The sequence below is a fragment of the Corapipo altera genome, unplaced genomic scaffold (genome assembly GCF_003945725.1).
Source record: "Corapipo altera isolate COAL_440 unplaced genomic scaffold, ASM394572v1 74, whole genome shotgun sequence".
Classification (NCBI taxonomy): Eukaryota; Metazoa; Chordata; class Aves; order Passeriformes; family Pipridae; genus Corapipo; species Corapipo altera.
In genome coordinates this window covers 943886-970347 of record NW_020884934.1, presented here as the reverse complement: position 1 = coordinate 970347, position 26462 = coordinate 943886, and the positions used below count along the sequence as shown (strand labels likewise).

General features: G+C 37.6%; 1 long non-coding RNA gene across 1 annotated transcript; it reads left to right on the top strand.

The window, feature by feature from the left end:
• The first annotated feature begins 13763 nt into the window (after nt 1-13763).
• On the top strand, nt 13764-25617 carry LOC113954996. Its single transcript, XR_003530381.1, has 3 exons — nt 13764-13782; nt 16020-16067; nt 25517-25617. It is a non-coding gene; the product is annotated as an uncharacterized LOC113954996 (long non-coding RNA).
• Nucleotides 25618-26462: the final 845 nt, after the last annotated feature.

Below are 26462 nucleotides of genomic sequence, written 5' to 3'. Positions count from 1 at the left end.
AAAAAATAGAATGGCTGAAAGAATGAAAAACTGCAAAGCCAGTTAGCAAAGTTTTGTTCAACTTTAAGACATGGAGTAAGAAACCTGGGTTTCTTAACACTTCTTGTCTGTGGTTTGATGAAAGCTCAGGTGGATGGGTTCCCCATTCACAATAAGGCAACAAACCTAAAAATTCAAGAGGAGCTTGCAACCTGCCCTCAGCTACTTTCTGTGCAAAGAGACCTTTGACCAAAGTATTGAAGCTCAGTCCTATTGAAAATGTTTTGATATAACTGTGGCCTTTGCTGGGTAAACGCAAAAGTGTTTTGAACAGTATTTCTGGAAATGTGATCTGTGATGAGGTCAACCACAGATTTTTGAGCAACCTGTTTGATTTATTTGACACTTGCTATTTATGTATTTGAAACCTCTTCCTTTATCCCACCCTTTTTCAAACCTCTCTTGCTTTAAATGCAGAAGAGATCATACCTACATATTCCCAACGTGAAGAAATCTTTTTTTTTAACTCAAAGTGTATTCACATAAATTTCACTTCTCCACAAGAACAATCTGTGTAGGTGAAGGCAAGTGTATGTCAAAATAGGATGGACAAAATGTTACACCTAGATCCTTGTTTCATTCAGTTTTTGTTCTTTTTGTGACTGTCATTAATCCTATCTTTATTTGTGAGTTGAAGTTTTACCTTTCAAAGGAGTTTATGAAATAAATGCATAAGAACTTAATAGGGTTAATTAGCATGTTCCAGTGATAGACTGAATTTTCAAAAAAACCCCAAAACTATCCTGTATGAAGTTTCCTTTAGTTGCAGACATGACTTTTCTCATTTTTAGATGCTAGTTTCATTCTAGTATTTTGCAAAAATGCTTGGACCCCAAGAACAAAAGCATAAGCAAAAAGAACAGTTGTAGGAACTTCATATGGGTATTCATAGGACAAACTATAATTTATGACTTATGTTTGATCGCAACCTTTTTAATTAGTAACATATTGCATCTGTTTAACATTGCTACTGTTTTGTTGCAAAAGATTTTCTGTATCAATTAATCTAGTAATATCCCTAAGCAAACTGAAATTGTTGAAGAAGATGGAAATTGGCTGATGAATGTATTGGTCACTTCAGAGGCATGTTCAAATCTATCTTCTTGCTGTCCTAATGAATATGGAAGCCTGCCCAGTGTGTGATTGGATTTTAATGGCTTCAAGGTCAGGGACTTTGTAAGGTGTGGATCTGCTTGCAAGGTCACTAGTGGCAAACAGTGCATGGATCTGAAAATAAACAAGGAGCTGTCAGGGATATTAACTTTTTGTAGAAAAACCCTTGGGATGGAAAGGTTAATAGGTGATTGCATTGTAACTTGTTTTGAAACTCAAAATGAGCTCTAAAATGACTTGCATTATCCTTCATTATACCTTGCATAGGAAATAGTAGTAATTTAAAATGAAGGCAATGTTTGATTAAAATAGTACCCTGGCTTATCAAAAGCTTGCATTTGCCACCATATAAACTGGTCTACATAATCAACATATGCTCCAAATGTAGACCTTTTGGAGAAACAGGTGATATTACCAGGTCTAAATTGCTCTTGGATATTTAAGTATATTTGCCTTCCATAGGTAGCCCAAACTAGTAATTTCCCATAGAAATTCGGGTCACATGTACAGCAGTTGTACCCTATATTAATTTGCTATTCTGTAGAGATTGTTCAAGCTGTAGAAAAAAAAATAATAGGGAACGAGTCTGAAAGCATTAAGAAAGTTTATAAATGACTTGTCATAAGGTACTTGACTTGTGATAGAACAGCACAGAAATTACTCCTGCATGAGGAAAATGCAAAGAAAATCTTCCAAGGGGGAGAAATTCAGAGAGCTGATGACACTTTTCTGCAAGGATAAAAACTTAATTTACTAAGAACAAAAAATCAGAGCTGTTGAACAATTTACCCTGATGGTTTGGGACATTAAGTAGTTTCAGGGATGGCTACCGTGGTTGTAGTTTCTCTCAAGCTGTTTGTACCAATGGGAGGCTTCATCTGATAGGCATGTTCAAATAACAGTTCCACATAACAGTGTAGAAAGGAGTTATATATAAGCTGCTTCCTGTCACTGGAAAGTCTACAGCCTTAGTGATTGAAGAGCTAGGAAAAAATACCACAAGTACCCCACAGCTTTGGGGTAAAAATCAATTTTAGTGAAGTCCAAAGGGATTCTGTCATTTTTTTTCCCCCCCCAGAAATTATATGTATGTATACATGCATAAATATACATATATGGACACAAATATGGATACAGCCCTTCATGTGTCTTCTGTTCCACGTCTGGGGATTTGGTGCCTATGTGGTAACTAGTAACAGTGCTTTAGCTGGTGTGATTCATGATTTCATGATTAAACTCATCAGAATTTAACTGCATGTTCAGTTGGCATCTAAGTTCTGCATTCAAAACAGGGACTTAGATTTTTTTATGTAAAGGAAAAATATGTTGCATCCTTCCCATAACAATACTTAATTTTTCCATGTTGTATGGCATAGCATAGCCAACAGTCATACAAAAAATATAGCAGAAGAGTTTTGCCAAGATGGAAGATTTACTTGGTTCTGATTTCACCCTAGATGAAATCACTGTAATTTTTTATGGTATGTCACTGTTTCATTGATTTCACTTTCTTGAATGCATAAGCTCATGTTACTGTTTCCTCCTGATTCTGGAGTATAAAGAGACAAGGAGAAAGGTGGTTTGTTTTCACTAGCACACTCACTGAGTACCAAGGGTCTCTTTTTCTTTCTGCATCCTACCTGGCTACAGTAAAGAGATGTTATCAATAGGTTGGGGGTTTTTTTTAATCTTGTTTTGGGCTGATCATGGTTTGAAAGCAAAAGTCGTTTCAGTTTCAGTTTTCTTTTTTTAAGATAAATGGAAAATGTTAACACTGACTATTTGTTTAAAATGTCTAGTTTACAGGATTTTGAAAAAGTAAACTTGAAACTAATAGTCTACTGCAGTTTTATAGTAGAAACTATGGAACTTCTTAATAGGATGAATTTTATTTATGAAAGTTCCTTTGTTTGATGACTAATTCAAATGTTTAGAGTAAATGAATGTTTATTCTTAGTATTGACAAACTATTTTGTTTGCATAATCTCTAATGCTTTTGTAGGAATATGAACTGAACATACATTTTTGCATCCTCTTAATGCAGAGCTGCTGAAGGCATATTTGTATGATTCTGAGAAGCATTTCTTAAAGCAAAACCTTATATAGTGTACTTCAATAGCCCAATATACTAATGTCTGTTAGTTGTTATTCCATAATGTCTAGTTTCAAACTTGTAGTAGTTTGAACCTTGTTTTCCCCCAGAGGCTGAAAAGTGGTAACCCCCAGGGGTGGAAACCCCTGGAAGTTTTGAAGTTCTGTCCAATGAGCGCTCCTGCAGAAATGAAAACATATCACAAGCACCGGAAGAGAAGAGTTGTGGTTTGGTGAGTAGTAGAAGAAAGTAGCCATGTTGTAGGAGACCACGAGGAAGGGGGCTCGGAGCCCCTTGGGGCCTCCGGGGCCCCCCCAGCCCCAGCTGGGGACTGCAGAGACTTGGAACAGTGTTAGACTGGACTAAGTGTCTGTAGTTAAGCTGGGAGATGCTTTTCCACTGTGAGCAGCAACAAGAGATACTGAAAGCCACGGCAGCCAGCACTGACCGGAGGAAAAGCGGCGGCGCAGAGCCAAAAGATAAGAGAGCAGCAAAACGACCATGCAGCAAAGCAGGCAGAACTTCTGCAAACCTGAGAGAGAAAGAACGGCAGCAGAGAACAGAACTAAGTTTCTACAGAGAGAAAACTTGGGGGTAAGAACTGCAAAACTCCCCTAAACTTCCTTGGAGATCCCTCCAAAATGGAGGGGGTGGACTTTTACTGATTAGAAGTCCTAGATGGAGTAAAGGAGCTAAGAAGCTCAGTTGTCCTGAGAGCTCAACCGGGACGGTGTGTGGAGGTTGACCTTGAGGCCCTCCCTTGCTGCAAGCTACAAAGAAGCTCGCAGCCTGAGACAGGGCACAGAGGCCCTGCAAGGAACTTGAATCTCCTGGAGATACCAGACTGTCACGAAGCCCCCCTGCGTCTTCGTGATATGACGTGGTGAAACGGCCTTGTCTGGGGTAACGAAGCCCTTGGAAGACCCCTTGGTTGGTTGGCGACGGGGCCGAGGGGGGCTTGGATACCTCCCTCGTGAGTGCTGGCAGAGATCCAGCTATCAGTTGCTGCATGCATGAGATGAGAAGACCTGCTGCCTTGGAAGAGATGCTGCTGCTTTGGGACTGGAAGGGATCTGTCCTTCTTTCCCTCCTGGACTTTTATTTGGAGGGGAGAGGAGATCTGATCCATTGTAAATACTATATGTCATGGTAGAGATAGTTGTGATCGTGTGTATAATGTGTTATAGTATTTATTTGTACAGTCATTGTAATATATTCCCTTTCCCCCATTCTGAGTCTGTTTGTGTTTTGTCTGGAAAAACCCATCTCACATTAGGTTGAGATGTGGGAGGGGGGATGGAGCTAGGGAATTGGATTTTTGGGGCTATCTCAAACCATGACAAAACTGTAAGTCACATGTTAATATCATTGTATATATGTTAATATTATTGTATATATGAATTCATCAGCATCCTGTTCTTTCTATTTTGCTGCTGTTTCTAATTTTTGAGGTTCTAAATGCAGGTAAATTTGACAACCTCTTCCATACCAGTAGTTTCTGCTTTTGGCCTCCACATTTCCTCTTGCATAAACACATTGACAGTAAATTTGGTGTCCAAGTCCCCTTCTGTTCTTCTTGCACTCTTATTAAATGTTCTCCTATTCTAGATATGTTTCATTGTAGCTTTAAATTTCACTGATTTATAGACTGATCAGTCAAAACTGTCTCTTTCTACTGGTTGTCTATGCACTTTGACTCTGATAAAGTAAAATATCTGACATTCCAGATATTTAGTCGGTTTTGGTAAAGCAAAATGTTGAGATTTGAAAAAATTCTGTTATCCTTTTGGATAATTGTCTGTTTCAACTTGTCTGATATTGAATTCTACAGTCATTCTTATTTAAATTCAGTGTTTTAGGGACACACATCAATGCTCAGTGAATGCTGTAATTGTAGTGCTAAGTTATATTTTGGATTCTATACCACCAAATCTGCAGTGTGTAAAATGGCAATCCTAGACACAAATGACTTTTCTCATTAAAAATATCTGCTAATTTTCTGCAAATTGCACTTAATTGCTCATTCAACAGTAGTAATGCATGCAGCTTTGTGTATGAGGAAAATCACATCTTCAGTGGGTTTCTGCTCTCTGCACAAACTTTGGTCACACACTGTAGAACTGGAGTCAGTGCCAATGAATCAGAGAAACCTCTGGCCTCTTCTATTCTATTTTTAGTATCCTCCCTATTGCTAGTGGAGCCTTCACTGTGAAAACGTACTACTGGATTTTTGTGAAAATATGACGAGTAATTATTTTTTAAAGCGTAGTCAATAAGGAGAATAATCTAAGGGCATCTGATCCAAAGCCTGTTACAGCAGATAATTAGCAAGCTACCATGAGACAGTTCTGCTTGCATGAGTATTAAACATTTATGCCAATGGCATGTGATTGAACTCTCTCCCCCCCAGTGTGAGAATAAGAGGCCACCAGCTTCCTCCATCAAGTGATGCCCAATAATGTTACTGTACCCCTGAGGAAACAGAGCGGGTGGGAAGGATGAAGAGAAGCTTGGTTGTACAAAGGACTGCCACTTCTTTTTTAATTTCCCCTTGATAGCTGAGCATCCTTAAAAGCAATGATTGGTGAAGATGTGAGAAAGACAGGGTCGGGGGAAGAGGAGAGGTTATTCACCGGAATTAAATTAGAATGCAGATGCAAGGAAGAGTGACACATTAGACACTGTGGAAAGCAGAATGCACTGCTGCTAAACTGTGTGACAAGAGAGGCTATAAAACGTAAAATCAGCTGTGAGGAGAATAGAGGAATGGGATCAGTTCTGACTGAGTAAGCAGCTGAAGCATTCAGAGCCCTCCCAAAAATCCTTTAATCTCTCTGCAGCTATCAAGCCCTTCTCACCTCACCCTTCTGAGCTGGCCTTACCTGGTGTTACTCTGTAGAGCTTCAGTCGATTCCTGCTATCTTGCAGAAAAAGTAACTTTATTTTTCATTATGTCTGTAATGAGAAGGTTGTACTTAGCAGAGTCACTGGCTTTATCATTGTCTAAAAATCAAAAGAATCAAAGAACTGCTTTGTATAAACAAGCAGTTTATATACAGCTATATAAATTAGCAAATTATTGAAGGTGCCTACCTAAAAAATTCTCTTCATGTTGGATTTTCTGCTGTTGTATGTTTGACCTCCTTGTTTAAGTTAGAATGCTCTGGAGGAAAAATACTCTGTTATCTATTTGCATGGGCCCCTACGTTGTAAATTTTTCAAACTTTTTTATTGGTGCTTGAGTACATTTGGAACACAAACTCAAAATATAAATCGTAGGACATCCAATCCTGCAAGCAGAATACCTTGGGTGAAAAGACAGGTCTTTCTTGGTAGTGCTTCTAGGGGGGGGGTAAAGGACCTTTCCCTGCTGCACTGCTCATTTGTTGGTTGAATTAGCACTGCCATATGGGAGGTCTGGGCTTCACTTGCAGCCAGTGCAACAATCATCTACTTGGCTTGTAAAATTCCCAGTGGCAGGTGGATGTTGCTGAAGATTTTTATGGAACATTGCTTTTCTACTTTATAACCAGAGAAGGTTTGTATTGTCCTTTACTTCCCCACCATCCCCACAAGGTTTTCACTGGAAACAAATCACAGTCTCGGGGGATTTGTGTGCATTCTGTTTGAGTTCTGAACAGGTTTGGCAGCCGAGGTTTGCATGATTTCATCTGTGATACGGCAAAAAAAAAAAGGAGAACAAGATGTATCAGAGCTTTTAGGAGATGTAAGAGCAAGCTTTCTCTCACTGAACTGGCTGTCCCACCAGTTGCACCATGAAGATAAGAGGGCTTAGTGACTCACTGGGCAAATCTGTGCTTTTGGAGAAGTCTTTAACTTCTCTTTCATTTCCCACTGAACAAGAGAAGTTTAAATTGCTGACTGACAAAGGACATTAATACGACTTTTAAGTTTACTAGTTCTTTCTAATGGCTAGTGCCACTGTCTAAGTGAGGACAGAGAACAAAGATTCATGAGAACAACTCCCTTTACCATTCTTGCTTCACTATTTAATAGAAATTCTCAGATGTTTACTGTCAAGGGTTAAAAACATGGGAATTCTGGGCTGGGCTTGTCCACCTAATGTTTGCACATGAGTTCTGGTATTTTGACTCCCTTTGTTGCCAATGGAGAGAACTAGATACTTTTCAAACCTGAATTATGCCTACCTTGATTCTTTACCTTTGGATGAGATATTTGACCTCTAAGTGTTTGTTTCCTCTCATGTAATCCTCTGTAGCTCAGATGTACTTAAGTGGAAAGAAACCCATCCTGAATCCTAATTGTTAGAAACGCTGACAACTTAGAATTTTGTCCTGATATAGAAGCTTCTCTGATATAAAAAATACATATCTTGTCATCGATCTAACACCCCAAATTAGATTTCCTAAATGTTATATTTATATATGACTCAGTTTCCCATCTGTGAAATATTCACAGAGAGCTTCCTCACTTCAAAGACATGTTGTAGATTTTTAGAAAATAGTAAGAGAAGCCCTTTAAGGTGATAAAATATTCTGTATAGAGATATAAAATGCTGTTGAAACCACACTTCAACAAAATGGGGTATATAAGGAATTAGGCCACACCATGCCTAACAGAGAAATTAAAAAAAAAAAAAGAAAAAGAAAAAAAAATGAAAAAGAAAAAAATAATTAAAGAAACAGAAAAAAATAAACCTAACAAAAATACCGTTCCCTGAATGTAATTCATTCCCTGCATATATATGACAAAAATTAGGTAGATGTCAGAATATGCTATCACATTGCCAAACTTGACTATGGTCAAGGGGTTATAAATGAAATTATGTGCGCAATCTATGTTTGGTGGTTTTGTTATATTTTAGTCGTTGAATTTGCTGTCTTAGTGCTCTTTTTAATGAAGCATTGTGTTTAGGTTGTAGTTTGTTTGAATAATTGGTAAATACTTGTGAACACAATTTCAAAATTTAATTACTCATTAGAATTATGCATAAGTAGGTCTTCTAATTTTTTTTTAATGAGGATATGAACAATCTTTTTTTGAATTTGAAGCAATACTGGTGCTTACAGTTATATTAATTTTCTTGGGCAAACAAGAGTATTCATCAGCCAAAAAGGAATGCTCATTGTTTGCTATTCAGTTAATTAATATTTGCTATACATTTGACTTATTTTTTTCTTATTAACAATATTATGTCCCCCTAGCATACAAAAATAGCTGCAGTGGTAACAGTGTTACATTTATAAACTTTAAATGATAAATTGCTTTGACTTTTGCCTTGTCTAGGTGTTACAGTTCCTAATCCCCTTAAAACTGTGAGTTAGGGAAATTTTATCATCCCTCTTTTACACACCAGGGTTTGAGAGCTACACAGAACAAGCTGAGGGTGATCACAGTAAAAGAGGTGAGAAGACAACAGCCAGCTGTGGTAAACAGCTGGAGTAGCATGAACCAAGTATTACTCACACTTAAAAGGGTTATCTGTAATTTTCTGCCCGAGGTAGAATTGATTCAGTTTGGAAAGTAGGAGTGATTAATATATTTTTTCTTTCCTCGTAGGGCTACAGGATATAGGATAGCCGAGGACGTCTTGTGCTATCAGTCCCACATCTGTCATGTCGTACTTTAATCCTAAATTTGCCAAAACTGGAAAATTATCATTTTTTCCTCTGTTTCTAATAGAAAGTAGTTTTAGAGTCTTGCTTCCCTGATGGTCTGAAGCCTTCTTTCAATATCCAGCCTGAATCTATTCTCGACCAGTTCACATGTATTTGTTTCAATACCAGTGTTACCAATATCACTGCCAGGGTAAAACAGCTCATTTTCTTCCTTGGTATTTATGGACAGCAGCTGTAGGCCTTCTGGCTCTTCATTTTATTTAGCTAAATACTTTAAACTCTTTTACTCTCCTTTTGTGAAGGAAGTTTTCCACTTTTGAGCCTGTGCGAGGCTAGCACAGAAAGGACTTACTTCATAACTTGAGGCAAGACCAGCATGTCAATAATATACATTTCGGCTTGCAGAAACTTCTCTAGCTATTACATCAGGTTGGAGATTGCCACGAGGTGAAAGCATTTGGGGTCAAAGGGAATATGGCTACTTAAGTGTCTGAAATGCAGCATCTTCATCTCTGAATCTGGGAAAGATTACGGTGAACAGCTTCTCTGGAGCAGAGCTGACAGTCATCTCACTGAGTCAATACAAGTTCACCAGTTTAGAGGAGTTGAAGATCAATCTGATACTTTCATTTTTCTAAGTTTATCTGTGTTTACCCTTGCACCTCTTGTGTACCATAGAAATGACCCGAGTGACGGAAATCATTGTAACAGAAAATAGAAGCAAAGCTACGGGTAAAATATATTTTGAACTGTTCTAAATAGATTTAGGAATATTGTGTTGTTGAATACAGTCACAGTTTATTTGAAACCCAAAATATGAGATCTTCATTGAAAGAAACACAACAAAATTCTTCTGCCACTTCCTGTATTTTATTATCAGGGAATAAATATGATGGTCTTTTAATATGTAGGATTATTATGCATTATGACTGTAACTTCACACAGTACCTGTGCTACTTATAGGTGAACTGCTCTCATTATCTCATTTTCCAGGATAAATTGGTTTTAGGTCGGGTATTTTTGGCTTTTTTTTCCTTGTTAGAGTTTTATTAAATTACAGTCCTCTAATTCTTGTAAACTGAAATCTTATTTGGAGCTTTTTTTCTGTAACACACAGCAGCTCCAGGCCTTTGGGATGGTACAATAATATAAAATATTTGCTTAAAACAAGTTTTCAAAGTGGCTTTTGTCTAATCTTTGATTATTGTATGTGTCTGGTGTTACGGTTATAGAAACCTGAAGATGAATATCTGAGCACTTAGTTTTCTCCAGTCTCCCTACTGGGACTTTTGCTTGTCCAAGCAACTTCTGCACAGGAAAAGGTCACATAAGAGGGCAAACCAAATTGTGAGTTCTTTGTCTTACACCCACAAGCTTATAAACTCAAATTTGGAGACTATGTTTTAAATCATAGCCCTTTAAGTTTCTTTACCTTTCTTGAGAAGATTAATGTTTGAGATTGTAATGCATAATATTTGAATTATTCATTTTAATTAAAATTGATTATGAGAACTAATTAAAAGACATGCAACTGGTTACTGGCAGCGTAGTTGGACTACTTTACAAAAATACCATTTGGTGTTCAACATTAGGCTCATGTTGATTTTAGAAATTATATTCTATAAATAATAAGGGGCTATAATTAATTCTGCATAAGAATTTGGAAATCTAATCTTTCACTAAAAAATATTAAACAGTGTTTTCTGGTTTTGGAAAAGCATGAGTTCTCTTTCCCTGTAAAGCTTTATGCAGCAGTCAAAAATGCCATCTAAAAAAAGGCTTATAAATATCCCTAAGTCATTTCTTTTTCCATATATTTTAAAGTGGGATTCATCTGCCTTCCCATCTCATCACCCTTGCTGGGATATTTTGGGAAGATACCTAGAATCTTAATAAATAAAGCAGCTTTTAGAAAAATAAACATTGAAAGCAATCCTCTGGATCACTAAATCCAGGAAATCAGTTCTTGCTACTATGGCAAATTTAATTACAAAAATCAAGTTTCACCTCAGCAATGGATACGTTGTTGACTTCACTATTATCACTCAGGAAATTTCTTCAAATTCTCGCTATTCTTATAATTGGAAACCCTCAGATTTCCAGTCTAAATGTATTAATTGCCAGTTCATGCTCATTTTCTTTGAAAAGCTCTTTATTTGACCTCAGATTGTGACTTGATGACTAATTTTGAGAGCTATGATGGGAATCCATTATCACCTGCTCAGAAATATGCTCTCAATGCATTGCGTAATTTCCACTACATGAAATATAGTGTCACTATTTCTATTCTGGTTGAGGTTGTTGAAAGGAAAAAGACCAAAAAAAATTAATAAAGAAAGAGTTTTTAGACATTTTACCCTAAGACTTGAGTAGTGATTTCAACATGGTGGATGGGTGCCAGGGACTGTGAAAGTTGAATTTAATAGCTGAAGGTGAACTAAGATGTCTTTGCTTCTATTTGTGGTGAAGATATTGCACTGAAGGGAAACAGATTGTGCAGAGAAGAATAAATGAGACATTCTGTAGAAAACTTGCCATCCTATGTCTTAATTTAGTTGCAAATTTTCGATTGAGCCTATTATTCTGAGAAAATTTGGAATTTTGACTACATAATGTTTGTTTGTTTGTGGGTTTGGGGTTTTTTTGTTTGTTTTCTGAAGTTATATGCTTCCTGGAAGTCCTACATAATTGTCTTTCCTTTGAAATTAAATTCTACTGGTGTCAGAGGGAAGTTGAATTATATTCTACTTCTCAATTATATTGAGAATCAATTTCCCCAAATAAGACCCTTTCCAAATACAGGAAAGGCTTTAAGGCTGTGTTGCAGATATTTGTGGTACTCACCCAGGCTGAAAATGCTTGAAGAACACTGTCAAGGAAGGGTCCTGTCTATTGCTACTAGGGGGGTATTAGTGGGATCTTGAGATCTTTACATAAAGATGAATTTAAAGCCTTTGACATGGATCATGATGTTCACCTCCATTATATTTTCAAAGAGCAGATCTGTTCCCAGTGGAATAGCTTACACAGACTGTAGAATTGTCTTGTCACCCCTGTGTCTCACGTGCATTTTATCCCTCTTTATTGAATGAACTTGGCTGGAAACATTTCCTAAGCAGTGAAGAACTCTGACCCACATTTTCATGGAACCAAAAATGCCTTCTCAGACAGCAGGGTAAGGTGCTACCCTCCAAAAAGTGAGTGTACTAAAGACTTGCCTCAGAACACTTTATGCCAGGATCCAGGGGGAGCTGGATTAGCAGTGTCAAATGCTGAGGATATTTGGAGAGGGAAGAAACCACAGCTGCATTCTCCCTAGTCAGGAAAAAGAAGGGCAGAAAGGGACAAAAAGGTTTTTAGATTTAGGCAATTCTGAGTAAAAGAGCTAAGAGACAAATTAGATGTGGGTCATATTTTTTTATTAAAAGAGGAAGGCTTCTATGAATAACTGTAGTGATGCCAAAGAATGTTGTGTTGCATTGTGAAGACCAAAAAGCCCCAAACAGACAGACTCCAAAACACTACTTTCTGTATTGTTGAGTAAAGTTAAAATGATCCACAAGTTGCAAAATCAGTACATTTCTCTTACTCTGAAGAGGTTGGGGGTGGGAGATGTTTTGCCTTTATGCTTCTGCTGTGTGGTAAGAAGAAGAATGGATGATTTTATGTTTCCTTCAGCAATAGTAAATGGATTTGAAGCAGCGACATTCTCTCTAAAAGGACTGTAACACATAAAGAAGCCCATAAGTTTTTGTATTAAAAAAGAAGGGTAAATTTTCATGTACCCTGAAGTCTTTAACCTCTTTGTGACTTCAGTTCCCTACACACAGAGATTCTCTCTACTAGTAACTGTTTCATTGCCACTGATTAAATGAGCAGTTGAAATCTCCAATAAGGCACACTTTTATAAGGGATGTTTTCATTGACTTGGAGACCGTTATAGCATGAGATATTAATTTCTAATGTACCTACAGTAATTATCCATGTTCTGCTGATGGTTATTTATTGTTTAATTAAAATGCATGCAGGGGATAAAAGCCCATTAGGATAAAGCATTGTGTCAAAACCAAAAAGTTGCAATAAAGTTGGAGTATGGAAATGCCTACTGCTGGCTTCTGTATATTTATTGCCAAGCTTTGTGAGCAAGCTTCAGAGAAACAGAAAAGTACCTTACTCTACAGTAACCACCTGTTTCTATAAAATTAGAAAAGAATTTGAATTATGTATCCAGCAGGCCTAACCAGAACAAAGTATGTTCATGAACCAGTATGCTGTGACATTAGGTATCACACCCTTGTTAAGGAGCAACCTCGATTCAATATGAGTGGGGAAGAGCTGATTAAAAGGGAAAGGTTCTGCCAGTTAGAAATGGTAATAAATTTTTCAGGAAATGTATCAGCTCATACATATGCCTAATAAATTAACCCATCTTTATAGAGAAAACTGCAAATTCATTTTATTCAAAGGTACACTGCTTGTTTTGAATCTTAAATTCGTTAATCTCTGTGAATTTTTACACTTGTCTGAAACGGTTTGCGATTCTTGTTCTGATGTATCATCTGAGGATAATAATCTATTTGAATTTATGAGGAACAGTATCACTGTGAGATGTGGGAATTTGCATGTGTAACTTGAGAAACATGTAAGTTCCTGGGCACTGGGATGTGTGAGTGAAAACATTCCTGTTTTTAAATAAATGATTGTAATCATTTAATTAAAGGTGAATCAAATTCAAGTATCTAGCTCATCTCAAGGTTTCTACATTTATTTTTTTTTCTCATCTTTCCAGCATAACCAATCCATTCTCATTGCGTGTCTTTGGAAGGTCCAAAAATTTCTTAGAAGCAAAATCCTTTTGCTTACCAATTCCTTAACCTGGCTGCGATTCAGAACAGTGATTTTTACATCACCCCTGCACTATCCCTTTTCCAGAAAAAGGTAGGTATGGGAAGAATGACTTCAAGACATTCCTTTTTTTTTTCCCGTAATCCCTGGATGAAGGTTCCTGGATAAGTTATAACAGCTCAATCACATCTCTAAATTGTGCTTAACTGTGGTGGAACCAAGGGGAATGCTCCACAGCCAAGAGTTATTGGAGAGCAGCATGCTCTGATTAGGCCCTGTTTGCCCCCTGGCACAGCTTGTATGTTGGACTTATGTATGTGTATGTCCTTTCTGTCAGCTGGTGCTAGCTTTTCCATGCCAGGAATATTTCTGTTAGGTATCCAGGTCTTCCTGCTGTCAGAGTGGCACAGAGGGAGTAGATTGTGACAGGGTAATTTTCTAGATAGCTATTAGAAAATTTTGCCAGGCTGTACTCTGGATGCTGTTTTATTCTGAAAAATGTATTTTACTGTACTGCAATAGTTGTTTTTATTTATTTTTTTTTATATATACTGGTTTTTGCACATGCACACATCTTTCATGACACATCTAGAACACTGGTCAAAATCATGTCATCTGAGCAAAGTTGCCTAATTCAGGAGTGTGGGTTTACTTGTTGCATCAGGTTGATGGGGACTGAGGCAAGGATAGTCTGTCCTCTACAGTAGCGTGGGTGCTTGGGGTCTTCTGGAAATTTTATGCAAAAAACCCCCAATTAGTGAAAGGAGCGTGTTCTCTGCCAGGGTGGTTGACTTTTACTGCCCTTCTATGACAAATTAGAGCTGTGAACTTGTGAACTTCACTAAAATTTTAAAAGGTGTGTCAAGGTATCATAAGCTGTTATTATACTGTCTTTAAAATGGATGTCCCATTGCACAGCTGTCCTCAGTCATGAGAGACTGAGCTCACTGAGCTATTCTGATCCTTTGTACTTGTCTACTCTTCTACAGTGAGTGGAGAGAGAACAGTCATACTCAACTACTTGTACTAAATAACCTTCTGAGATTTTCTTCACTGACTCTACAGGGAGTGAGGGACTCAAATGTGTGTGTTACAGCCTAAAAACAGGTGCACTTGGGTGCCCAAATCTTATTTTCTTTCCTGAGATAATGAAAGCTTGTCTTGATTTGAAACATCTGAAGTCTGAATGGCAGTCTAAGGCCTCTTACATCCATCTCTTGCTGTTCCCTGAGACTGTGATGGTGGCCTGACTTACGTACCTGGTTATGCATGTGACTAAAATTGGTACTGAGACGAATCATGTGCCTCTCTGTCTCTTGAGGTATCATAATAATATCTTTTGATAACCCCACTTTGTTCCTTTGGATAAAATTCATTTACTGTGGGATTTTGTCAGATTTAATTGAAAATCCTAAGGGATTCAAAGTAACTACTCTGTGCTACCAGTGCTTTGTTTATTATGCAGCATCCTTAAAGCTCGTATCACAAATAAAATTACACAGTGGCCAATCACTCAAGTAAACCTGCTTTTTCTTTTTTTTTTTTTTTTTCTAATTCAGAAAGCTGGATTGTCATGTTCTTCTTACAGAATTATAGAAATAGCTGTTTAAAAAAAACCTACAGTACAATGAAGGCATCTGTTCCATTTCCATTTTACTTCCCCACACTAGATAACGTTAAAAACAAAGATACTATTTTTCTCCCTTGTTTGTCATCAGACAGGATAAAATACCTATTACTTTTAATTTCATCATTGTTTCTCTGTAATCAAAAGAGAAACAATGTTTAAATTAAGAACTTCAGCACTCCCATCCTGATTCACAGAGCTGTACAAAGCTGGTATTTTGCTGACTAGTTATTTTAAAATGAGCTGTCATTAGATTTCCCCACGCACAAAGACTGCCTAGGAAACAAGGTCTCCTGGTATGTAACTACTAGAGAAGGTAATGATTGTCTTGCAGGGTTGTTTTTTTTCTCTTTCAGTGACAATTTTGTACAAGTACCTCATAACAGAATTATTTTTTTTATTATAAAGCCACACCATTTATACCTAAAGCCCCCCTATGCTTTCTTCCTGACTTTTATTTAATGTGGGATGCTTAGGAATGAAGAGAAGTTATACGTAAATATAAGAAACAATACAAGAATAAGAGGATCACTCTTGGTTGTGCACATTTCCTCTGACTATTTTAACTCTATCTTATTTCCATCTGCTGTCTCCTTGAAGAGCTAAAGTTCATTTATATTTACAGTAATTATTAAGAGACCATTAAGCACTTCTTATAATATTTTAAGATTTATACCTATTTAATTTTTTTTTCTTTTAACAGATTCTTTTGAAGATGGGCTGACTAAACTGGTATCTGACACTCAAAATGGTGAGTGCACACTGTGTTTATAAAACAGTTACATCTACTGTTTTTGTGTGTTCCTGGTAATTCCTAACATCCCACCTGACCACAGCTGAATGTCGGGATGGTGTTGTTAGAGAAGAATCCACAATGACTCTTGAGTACCTCTCCAAAATGTTGGTAAGAAATAAAACTCTCTACGGATCTCTCTGTCTCTCTTTCTTTGCAACAACTATTCCTAATTGTAGCTTTTGCTAATTTGCTTGGTACAGTGATTTGACCTGCTGGTCTTTAAGGATCAGATCCATAGATCACTAGAGGCTGAAGAACTATTCTGAGAAAATACTGATATGTGCTTGTCCTTATGTCCACATGCTACTGTGCTTTTCCTTTGCACTCTCTCATATTGTACCTGGGGCATCCATTGTTGGACACCTGGGAGTAGGGGGGGGCCCTCCGTGGTTTGGTTCAAGGTTCAGCACCTCAGACTCATGTGCTTGAAATGCCACACAAGCAGATATCATATAGGGAAACCTACCTATTATTGCAGAGAATCCTTTTATGAATTGTTATAAAAATTTCTAATATTCAATTTCTGATGCATTGGTACTGTTGTGTATGAACAGAAATCTTCACTCTACTTCATTTTGGATACAGTTTTATTATTCTCTGCTCATGTAGAGGGACTTTCATTCACCTCACTGACTCAATTACATAGTGATATTTTCTTTTCTGCTTAACTAAATCATTATTCAAGGTGGATGGCTTCTAAATGTATTCCAATTTACGTGCTGGGAAAGAAATTATTTACATCCAGACTAACAAGAAACTTGGGCATTGTTTGACTAAGCACAGCAACACAAGGGCCCAGACTACAAATTTAGCAAACCAGAGCAGGAAGCTCATATGCATATACAGTGAATAAGGTAAATTGGGTGCCCGAGGCTGAATCACAATAGCCATCACACCGATGCTTATACTTGTCAAGAAGCAGTGCTGAAGAAGGGAGAGTGTTTGAGAGCCTACTTGTCTCCTGGCCTAGAAGAGGTGGATTAATCTATACACTGACCTCAGAATTTTTTTGTATGTTGTATATATCTAGGCAAAGCAATTTACATCTGTGACCAGGCTACCTCATAGTTCTGTGCTATAGGAAATGAATTTTGAAAAAGAATGTCACCAAAAAGATAACTTTACACGACAAGGAAGAAATGTTAAGAATATGTGTACCTGTAACCTGATAACAGTTTGGGTAGACAGATCTGACATAATATTCAGAAGATTGCTGTCAAATTTGGGTGCTGAGAGATTATTTCTGGATTCTGTACTCCTGTAGGAATGGAGTGGTGGAATTCTTTTGCAACTGCATAACGTAAGCATCCTTTGTGAACAGTAAAGGCAAATACTGGTCATAGGTTAAAGCCTTAGAAATCAAGGTGATAACCTTCAAAAGGAGCTGCTTCTGCAACAAATGAACCTGCACTTTATGCTCTATCTAATTAATTGGAAGCTTGCAATGTTCTTTCAGCCCTGATGTTGGAGAGGGGTGGCCATTAGGCATACAAATCGGCATGTGGTGATCAGGGTTATAAGGCAGGTCGCCCACTTGTACTGCAATGGAAAATGAATTTTCTTTCAACTCTCTTCTCAAGCACTGGAAATTCCCAAGTGGACCCAGACCAGGGCCAATTTATCTCATTAATCAGAGATCCCATGACTTTTTGTACCTCGTTATAGATGCCACAATGTCCTTAGTGGAGTGTGCTGGTTTTGGCTGGGATAGAGTTAATTTGCTTCCCAGTAGCTGGTGTGGGGCTGTGTTTTGGATTGTGCTGGAAAGAGTGTTGATAACACAGAGACATTTTTGTTATTGCTGAGCAGGGCTTGCAAAGAGCCGAGGCCTTTTGTACTTCTTTTAGCAACTCACCAGTGAGTGGGTTGGGGGTGCACAAGACGGTGGAAGGAGACACAGGTGGGACTGTTGACCCCCCCCAACCACAGGGGTGTTCCGGACCATATGGCATCATGGTCACTGTATGAAGCTGGGGGAAGAAGAAGGGAAGAAAGGGACATTTGGAGTGTGACATTTGTCTTCCCAAGTCATGGGAAGACAAGGCTCCTCATGGAGCCTTGCTTTCCTGGGGCTGTCAGAACCTTTGCCTGCCCATGGGAAGTGGTGACAGAATTCCTTGCTTTCCTTTGCTTGTGTGTGCAGCTTTTGCTTTCCCTATTAAACTGTCTTTGTGTCGACACGTGAGTTTTTCTCACTTTTACCTTTCTGATTCTCTACCCTGAGGAGAATCACCTCTCAGCAGGGGCAGGATGAGGGAGAGTGAGCAAGTGGCTGTGTGGGACTTGGTCACAGTTGGGCTTAAATCACAGCAGTATTATTTTGTACTTTCTTATTACCATCCTTTGCCCTTCCTTATCCCCACTTGGCAAAATCTCCACTTGACTATTATCAGTAAGATGTCAGCAGACTCAGCTCCATTAGATTTATGGAAAGTGACCATTCCAAGTCCCATCAACATTTTGAGATACAAATTATTCACTGCTTTCCCCATACAAGGTAATATGTCTTAATATTTTTTATAGTTTCTTAGCCTTTCTGTAATATTTCTGATGCACAGGGGAAGGAGAACATACAACTCAGTGCTGTATGTATTCCAAAATTGCCATAGACATGCAAAGCTGTGAAATACAGCTCCAAAATACTGCATTTTCTCAAGTAGGAAGGTCAGATAAATTTTAATCTTTATTTTGCATCTTTTGTAATGTTAACGTTTTCTAAATATGGCACCTGCTGAAACAGTTTAGTATTAAAAAAAATATTTTTTTGGAAACTATTGGTTTAAATTGGAATAACCCTTGCCAATATATATACATCTATATGTTAAAATTTGGCTGGTTTTTAATTATTTAGTTAATTGGCAAGATCATCTTTATTGACTTTGTAAGTTCGTAAAGCAGTGTATAATTTACTTTTGCCTTATATCTTTCCTCACTAAATTTATTAAGATATGGCTTCCCTTCCCTACGAAGAGCATCCATTGGGAACTGACAAATTCACCTTCCTGTTGTGTTCCTTTGAAACATTGCGGAGTGTAAATTCTTCTGTCCTTTTGTTCATCTTCTCTCTCACACTGTTACTGTTCCCTTCTTGTTCTTGCTTTCAGTCTCTTTCTTTGGTTCCTCTGGTTCCCTGTTCCATGAGGTCACACAAGTGATGATTTTATATTTGGAGATATTTCTTTTTTTCTGCATAGGATATTCTAAAACACACCAATTCAGCATGCCTGCCAAACCCCATTATTTATGATTTTTTCTTAGTCAGCTGGATCCAAAGTCCATTGCCATCAATGGAAATAACACAGTGTGATCCACTGTAGGATTAACTCCAGGATCAGTAGAAGGAGGGAACGTAGTTAAAAAGCATGGCCATCCCATAAAAAGTGATGATGGCATTCAAAGTCAGTCTCCCCCTTTACTGGGTAGTGGTGAAGGTAAATTGCAAAAGTGGGCCTACTTATTTCTTTTCTCTGAAGGGTGACACTTGAGATGACTTAAATGTCAAAGAGAAGCCCAAGGGAAGCTTTTCGTGCATAAAATCAAGGTTCGAGGAGCAAAAGCCTATGGAGCTTCAAGTAATTCAAACAACAGATACTGAACAAGTTATATTTACATTTTGCTTTCTCCTTTCAGCTTAAAAGACAGCATGAATATCCTTGTCTACCTGAAAATTTCTAGCAAAAGAAAGGAAAAGCAAATATAACAAGAAAAAATTTGGTGGAGTCCTATTGGAAGAATTTAACCCAGGATTCTGTGTGACTTATGAACAAAGGATAATGAAGAAACTACTGGCATCAATAATTGTTACATTGCATTTTCATTCTCTAATAGAGGGTTATAATTCATTCCTTAGCATAAATTTTAAAACAAAATGAACACTAAAAATAATAAGCTATGAAAATAACTGATATGCAGAGGTACTTATATATTATTCTTTGCAGTCCCAGGTAAGCAGGCAAAATTGTTTAAAATTAACATCTAAACTATATGATTTTATGATCCAGAAGTGCTACTGATAACTAAGGCTGAAATCTAAACTAAGAGGCTAGGAAATCTTAAAATATTACTTTGTCTTTTCACCTCTTTATGTCTCTCTTCATCATCCCCCCTCTTCACCCTGCATGAAGCAACATACATGTGCAATGACTTGTGGATGGTTTTAAGCCATGGCTGATGTTGCCACTGTTGGATTTGTCACTGGTAATTTGCTTGTGTACTGCTGGAAAACAAGGCCTTTCACCTTCTCTCACACTTTTTATCTGAGTGTGTGTGTATCTGTTCTACATCATATAATTTACCTAGTCTGGAAAAGTGAAGAGGTGAAGGTAGATGGCTGAGGCAAACATTTTAGAGAAACCATCCTTCAAACGAGTGAATCCAGAAAAGCTAACATCACCTCATTATCCCATTCATATGTTCCACTGATTTGGAACTTTGAAAGACCTTTAGCTTGCTGAGTTGGATATAGATTTGCTGTAACAGGAATGGCACTGCCTTATATGTTGACACTTGCAGACTTTAATCAAATAGGATAATCTTACAGTTGTGCTTTCTCTAAAATTCTGACCCTTTAACTTGGGCCATCGGCCTTTTAAGGTCATTGTTATTATTATATCATCTTGTTACTAGAACTGGAGATTTTCTGGTTTTTATAAATATAATTTCAATGCTACCATTCCCAGATCTCATCATGCTTTTCTTGGACAACAGATGCTCAGTAGATGGTGGAAAAGACTAAGCATGTATTTGCTCCAGTAGTGTAAGTGAGGAAGAGACAAAATTCAAGTGCAACTGTCAGCAGGTATTAAAAATCTGGAGATGGAGAGCAAATCATTGAGTGGTAAGGGTTTAGCCATATTCCAAATATTGGCTTTTTCTACTATAGATGTCTTGGCCTTTATGTCCCCTGAGAGAAATTCTCAGCAGGATCTTCTCTTTAAGAGTAGCTTCCTTTTAAATGGGCTCTTACTTCCATGTTGTCTTGTTAATACTGTCCGGAGATTCTTGTTTCTTCTTTAGCTGTATGGATAAATATTTAATATGTGGATGAATTTGGAATAATAACTTCTACCAGAAGCATAAGATGTCAATATCAGCCAGGTTTCAGTTTTTTTAACAGCATCATCCCAACAACAGACTGTGGTCTTTTCTCAATATATTCTTTGATGGCGAACAGCACATAAGGGAAAGCAATTTCTGGATGCTCTTTAATTAGAGTGACTGATGTTTTCACTGAGGTTTGCAGACAGTGCTGACACTTCAGTGTGCTTTTCTGAGGCAGTAGCTCAGTGGCAATTGGCGGGGAAACAACATCTGCAATACTGAGAACTAATATATTTCTCTACTTCTTATATTTCTGTGAGCCTTACAGCTCGATCTCAAGGTCACAAAGCCCAAGTTCTGTTGCCACAAATACAGAACTGACTGCCAGAGTTTAGGGCTCTGCATAAAACTCAAGCCACTGTCCCATTTCAACAAGGCTTTCCAAATTTAGTTGGCATGGCTGCTGCTGTTGGTAGCAGCCTTCAGGTCTGCGTCAGGCCTGTGACACAGACTGAAGAGTGTACTTCAATCCCTTCCTCTCCCTTCCCCAAGAACAGTCCTTTGCTCCTGAAAGTCAGAACTGCTGCACACTCCATCTCTGCAGGCTACAGACACCTCAGTTGGAATCTGTTACCTTCCCAATGCTACTACAGCACCTACACAAATAACGTCTTCTGCAATTTGCCTTTTAGCTTTTCCTCTGTTCTACTGCACAGTCACAAGTTTGGATCATAAAGCTTTTATTTTCCCTGCTTTCAGTCCACACATTCCTGTAAATCTGGGCTGCAACACTGTGCCTTCCAACACAAACTTCACCTCCATGTAGACACACTTTTTATTTCACAACACTTGGGGCTTGTTCCTGCAGAACAAGCAGGTCCTTGGGCAGAAGCTTGGGAACTGGACTGTGCTATTCAGGGACTAACTGGATTTTGGGGAATTGTGAAGCCTGCAGGTGGAGGCTCCCATAGTGGCAGAACAGGAACCACCATCTGGATTGTTCTACCCTGACTTTGTGGCTGATTTGTGGTTTGGAATAAAATGTGCCTCAACAAACTCCTGTAGCTACAGCTCCTGTTCTTACATTCCTCACCAACCAACACTCCTCCACCAGCTGGAATGACCAGTAGTGTCTGTAATGCTTACGGCTAAAATTAAGCAGGATTTGGGGATAAATAATTGCTAAAAAAAAAAAAAAGGTTAAAGAAAATAATTTGCCCTGAAATCTGTTGAAATGTTCAAGCTTAAAAAAGTGATTTATTTTTTTTCCCTAGGAAGTGGAGCATTTTGTCTTGTCATTCTCAGATAAAAATGTTTTGATGTTTAGTTTTGAAACAACAAAGACATGTATCTTCTGATTCATGTTTTTAATTGGCATAAATGATTTCTTTCTGAAAGAACACTGAGATCTTGACTATTGATTTTCTCTAAGGATAAGTCTTCATTCATTGCTAAGTCTGTTAGGAATCTCCTTGAGTTGCACGGTGTCTACTGTGATACAACGCTGAAGCCTCTGTTACTCTGATCTACCATATGCTTATTTACTCTGCAAAAAATCTGTTACTAACTTAATGCTCAGAAGCATCCTTTGTCTCTATGCTAATTTACTTCTTGGCTACTTAACTGGCATAGTGAGAGTCAGTTGTAATAGATTTTATATAGGCTGGAAACCAGACTGAGGCCCACATTTGATTTTACACCAGCCATTCTAAGGGAGGTGGAGGTCTAATAGTGAATAAGGTTTCGGGGAGTTGAGTGTTTTTCTCACTTGGAAGTATTTAAATACAAGAAAAATGAAACTTTGGTCCCCAAAAACTTGCTCAACATAAAAGTATGAATAAGTAGATTAGAAATACTTTTAGTATCCCACTGTCAGTAGTTACTGTTTTCATTCTTTTGTCAGACGCATGCATCATGCTCTATCTCATGGTGATCCCACATAGTTCTTAAGGACCCTTTCTATTAGGTATTTGTCCTATCAATTCTGTCAGAGGCAAATTAATCTCTTTATAATGAATAGAGTTTCTCTTTTGGGTCAGGAAAGCTACAGCAATATTTAAGAAGCCATGATACCATTCCTTCACATACATATGTCATAAAAAGTGATAATTATAAGCCATATTGAGGATAAATTTAAAATAACTTCAATATAGGAACCTCATATTTTTCAAGATGTGTGAAAGCTGAACTTATTCACCGCAGACTAAATGATTGGGCCACTTCGTTTCATTTTAAATTTTAGATATAAGAACTACTTTTAAAATAAAGCAGACTGAGTTTGGGATGCAATGTCAGGAGTAAGAATCACACCAAAAGCTTGTGTAAATAAAGGTGATATTAAGGTGCCTTTGCATGACTCAGATGGTTGCTTGGGCACTGACTCTGCTTCTGTAATTACCAAGAGAAGTCTCAGTGCTGATGAAGGAGGATGAATGATACAGCTGAAGAAGTAAAACAGTTCAAGAAATATTTGGTCTTAAATTAGTGTAGCTACTAGGAAGTAGGAACGGCATAAATACCCAGTTAATCTATTTAAAACTCTTCCAGCTCCAGAGTCTTTTAAACCACAGTCTTAAAAATGGGTGCTCTATAAGCAGCAATGAGGAATCATCTCCCAGAGCTACTTCAATAGAAATGAGCAAGAACTGTGTCAATCTCCTCAAGTCTTAAAATTTCCAATGCCATTGTGTTTAAATTCAGAAATTTTGGATGCTTCTGGGAGAAACTATCATTAACAAAATGTAGACTACATTAAGCATGGCAGGGAGCAGTTTGATCTCTTTATACACACTCGATTATATTCTTGTTAGGCACTTATTCATGCTGAAGCTTTTTCTGCAGAAATGTCTACTATCGTAACAGCATGTTTAAACTGATATGCCTCTGAATCTTACAACAGGAAAAAGTAACTCAGTAGTGAGTAGGCTTTGAAGTTTTATAAGGACTCCTGTGTGTTTAGGACTACCTGTCTAGATATATTTACACAGAAGTAGCACTAAATTTTATTCTTATGTGCATCCTATTTTTAATTTAAAACCCAAGACATTTGAAAGTTTCCTAGTCACTAATGCAATCCTGTATTCAGGGAGAAAAAAATGGACATGAATGATGTAGCAAAATCCCAGAGGGCACATGACAAATTCATAAAAGTATTTTCTGATGGAATTTGTATCTTTCCCTGTGTGCAGATACACTTTTTATGACTGGGATTAGTCCTTTGTTTACGTTTTTTAGTTTAGGAACAAGAAAAAGTTTCACATTGTGAAAATGTGAGCTGCTTTGTGAGCTGTAGGTTAATTGACTCTTGAGTGTTCTGTGCTATTGTCTTCAATCTGAAAGATAGAGCTACTCTGGCAATGCAGTTTTTTCCAACAGAATTTTGCCAGTTCGTATAAAATCAGAGCTAGTGGAGAAGATTCATTGCAGTCCATTCAATTACCTTCCCCAGACATGTGGCTGGGCCTAGTTCATGGCACACAGTGGTTCTGCAAGGGAGCTCTGACCTCCCTTTTGATGCAGTTGAGGTGTTGAGACTGAACATCAGAGTCTTCTACTTTATTGATCAGGAAAGATGACAAGTTTGGATAGGAGAAAAACCTCTCTCTCCTTCCCACATAAGAAGGTTATAAACAAAAAAAAAATTATAAACAAAAAGAATTTGTTATATATCTCATCCCTCTTTGTTTCCATCAATGCCTCTCTCCTGTTCATATACACTTTCTTGGCCATTTTCAGTGTCTTCCCTGCTCTCAACTTTGAACTCAAACAAATTGTCTTTGATTTCAACATGGAAAATGAAATATGGAGTTTTTTAAAACTTTGAACTGCAACTCCTGGTTTTACCTGGTACCACTCTGTCTAAATCCACTGTTGTGCCTAGATTACATTATTTTCTGTAGTAATTATAGCATGATTACTATTCTAGAGCCACTTTGAATATACAGACTTCAAATGGTCTTCAAAGGGCTTGTTTGCTAATATATCAAGCAGCTGTGAATACCCTACTCCCACTGTGACCAAAGAACCATATTAACTTCTCTGATAATACTCTTTGCTAGTGGTAGGTGCCCTTTGATTGTGTCTAGGACAAGCATTTCTCCTTTTTGTTGATAGCACACCTGGTCACCCACTGCAAACAATGCTCAGCCAATCCTTCATTAAGTCTTTAGGCATCCATCCTGGTTTTGACACCCAGCAATTATTCCAGTAGGCAGCTGTTCCTTCGGCATTGTTTTATGCTTCGGAATCACATATGGTGGCAATTTCATACCATCTGCTAACACTGCCAACACGACCGCGATGTGCATTTTTTCATTGCCCAAAGTTTTTTTTATGATGACAAATTCCGTGCCTATTTTTTTCAGTGGTGTAGCTGGGTGGTGTGTCAAAACAAACTGGAGTCTCGTTGGCATTACCCATTTGGCTCAGCAAGTAATTGTGATCTCTGTATAATCCAATCACATACTGCAGGAATGCATTGATTTTTCAAGTTGGAAAGTAGGTGTAGGTATAACAAAGTCCTCTCTTTAGGTAGAATCTATTGTGCCCCATCATTTGTACACATCGACTACTACCTGCCTTGAATTCTCTCTATGCAGTGTTTTGTGCTTGTGCTATTTCTTGATCTTTCAGTTTAATGATTTCCTATATCAATGGATTTCTGTCTTTTCTTGGGATATGCAACAGTTCTACAACTTATTCTTCTACTTCGTGAAATTTCTATTTTGGGTGCATTTGTACATGTTATAAGTTAAATATTTATATGTATTTTATATGTCCTCCTACCACCGTGTATCTTTTTATTTTTTTTTTTAATTATTTTTTTAACAAGAGGTACCACCAAGTTTAAAATATGCATTGTATATCTTTTGATCCCTTCCCTGTTGCACTCATTTTCCTCATCTCTGTATGATCTGCTATTTCACACATAAGATTCAGGGAGATTTATAAAACTGTGAAAGATCACCGTGGCTTTCTGAGTTACAGTACATCACACAACTTCACAAGTCAGTGAGAAAAACAGCTAACATGCTAACACCATGTTTTATTTAAACTGAGAGTTGCTTTGGGCATATTCTTGCTCCTTCTTCGTTAGGAGACCTTCCACAGCACACATTCACTTTACCTTCACTAATCCTAAAGGAAGATGAACCAATTTTTTAAGTTGAACTACTTTTGGGAAAAAAAATTATCCTGTGGTTTTTTTTTTTGTTGTTGTTCTTTGTTTGTGGGGTTTAGTGTTTTGGTGGTTTTTTTGTTTGTTTGTTTGTTTGTTTTTTCTAAATTTGGTAACTTGAATTTAACTTTTTT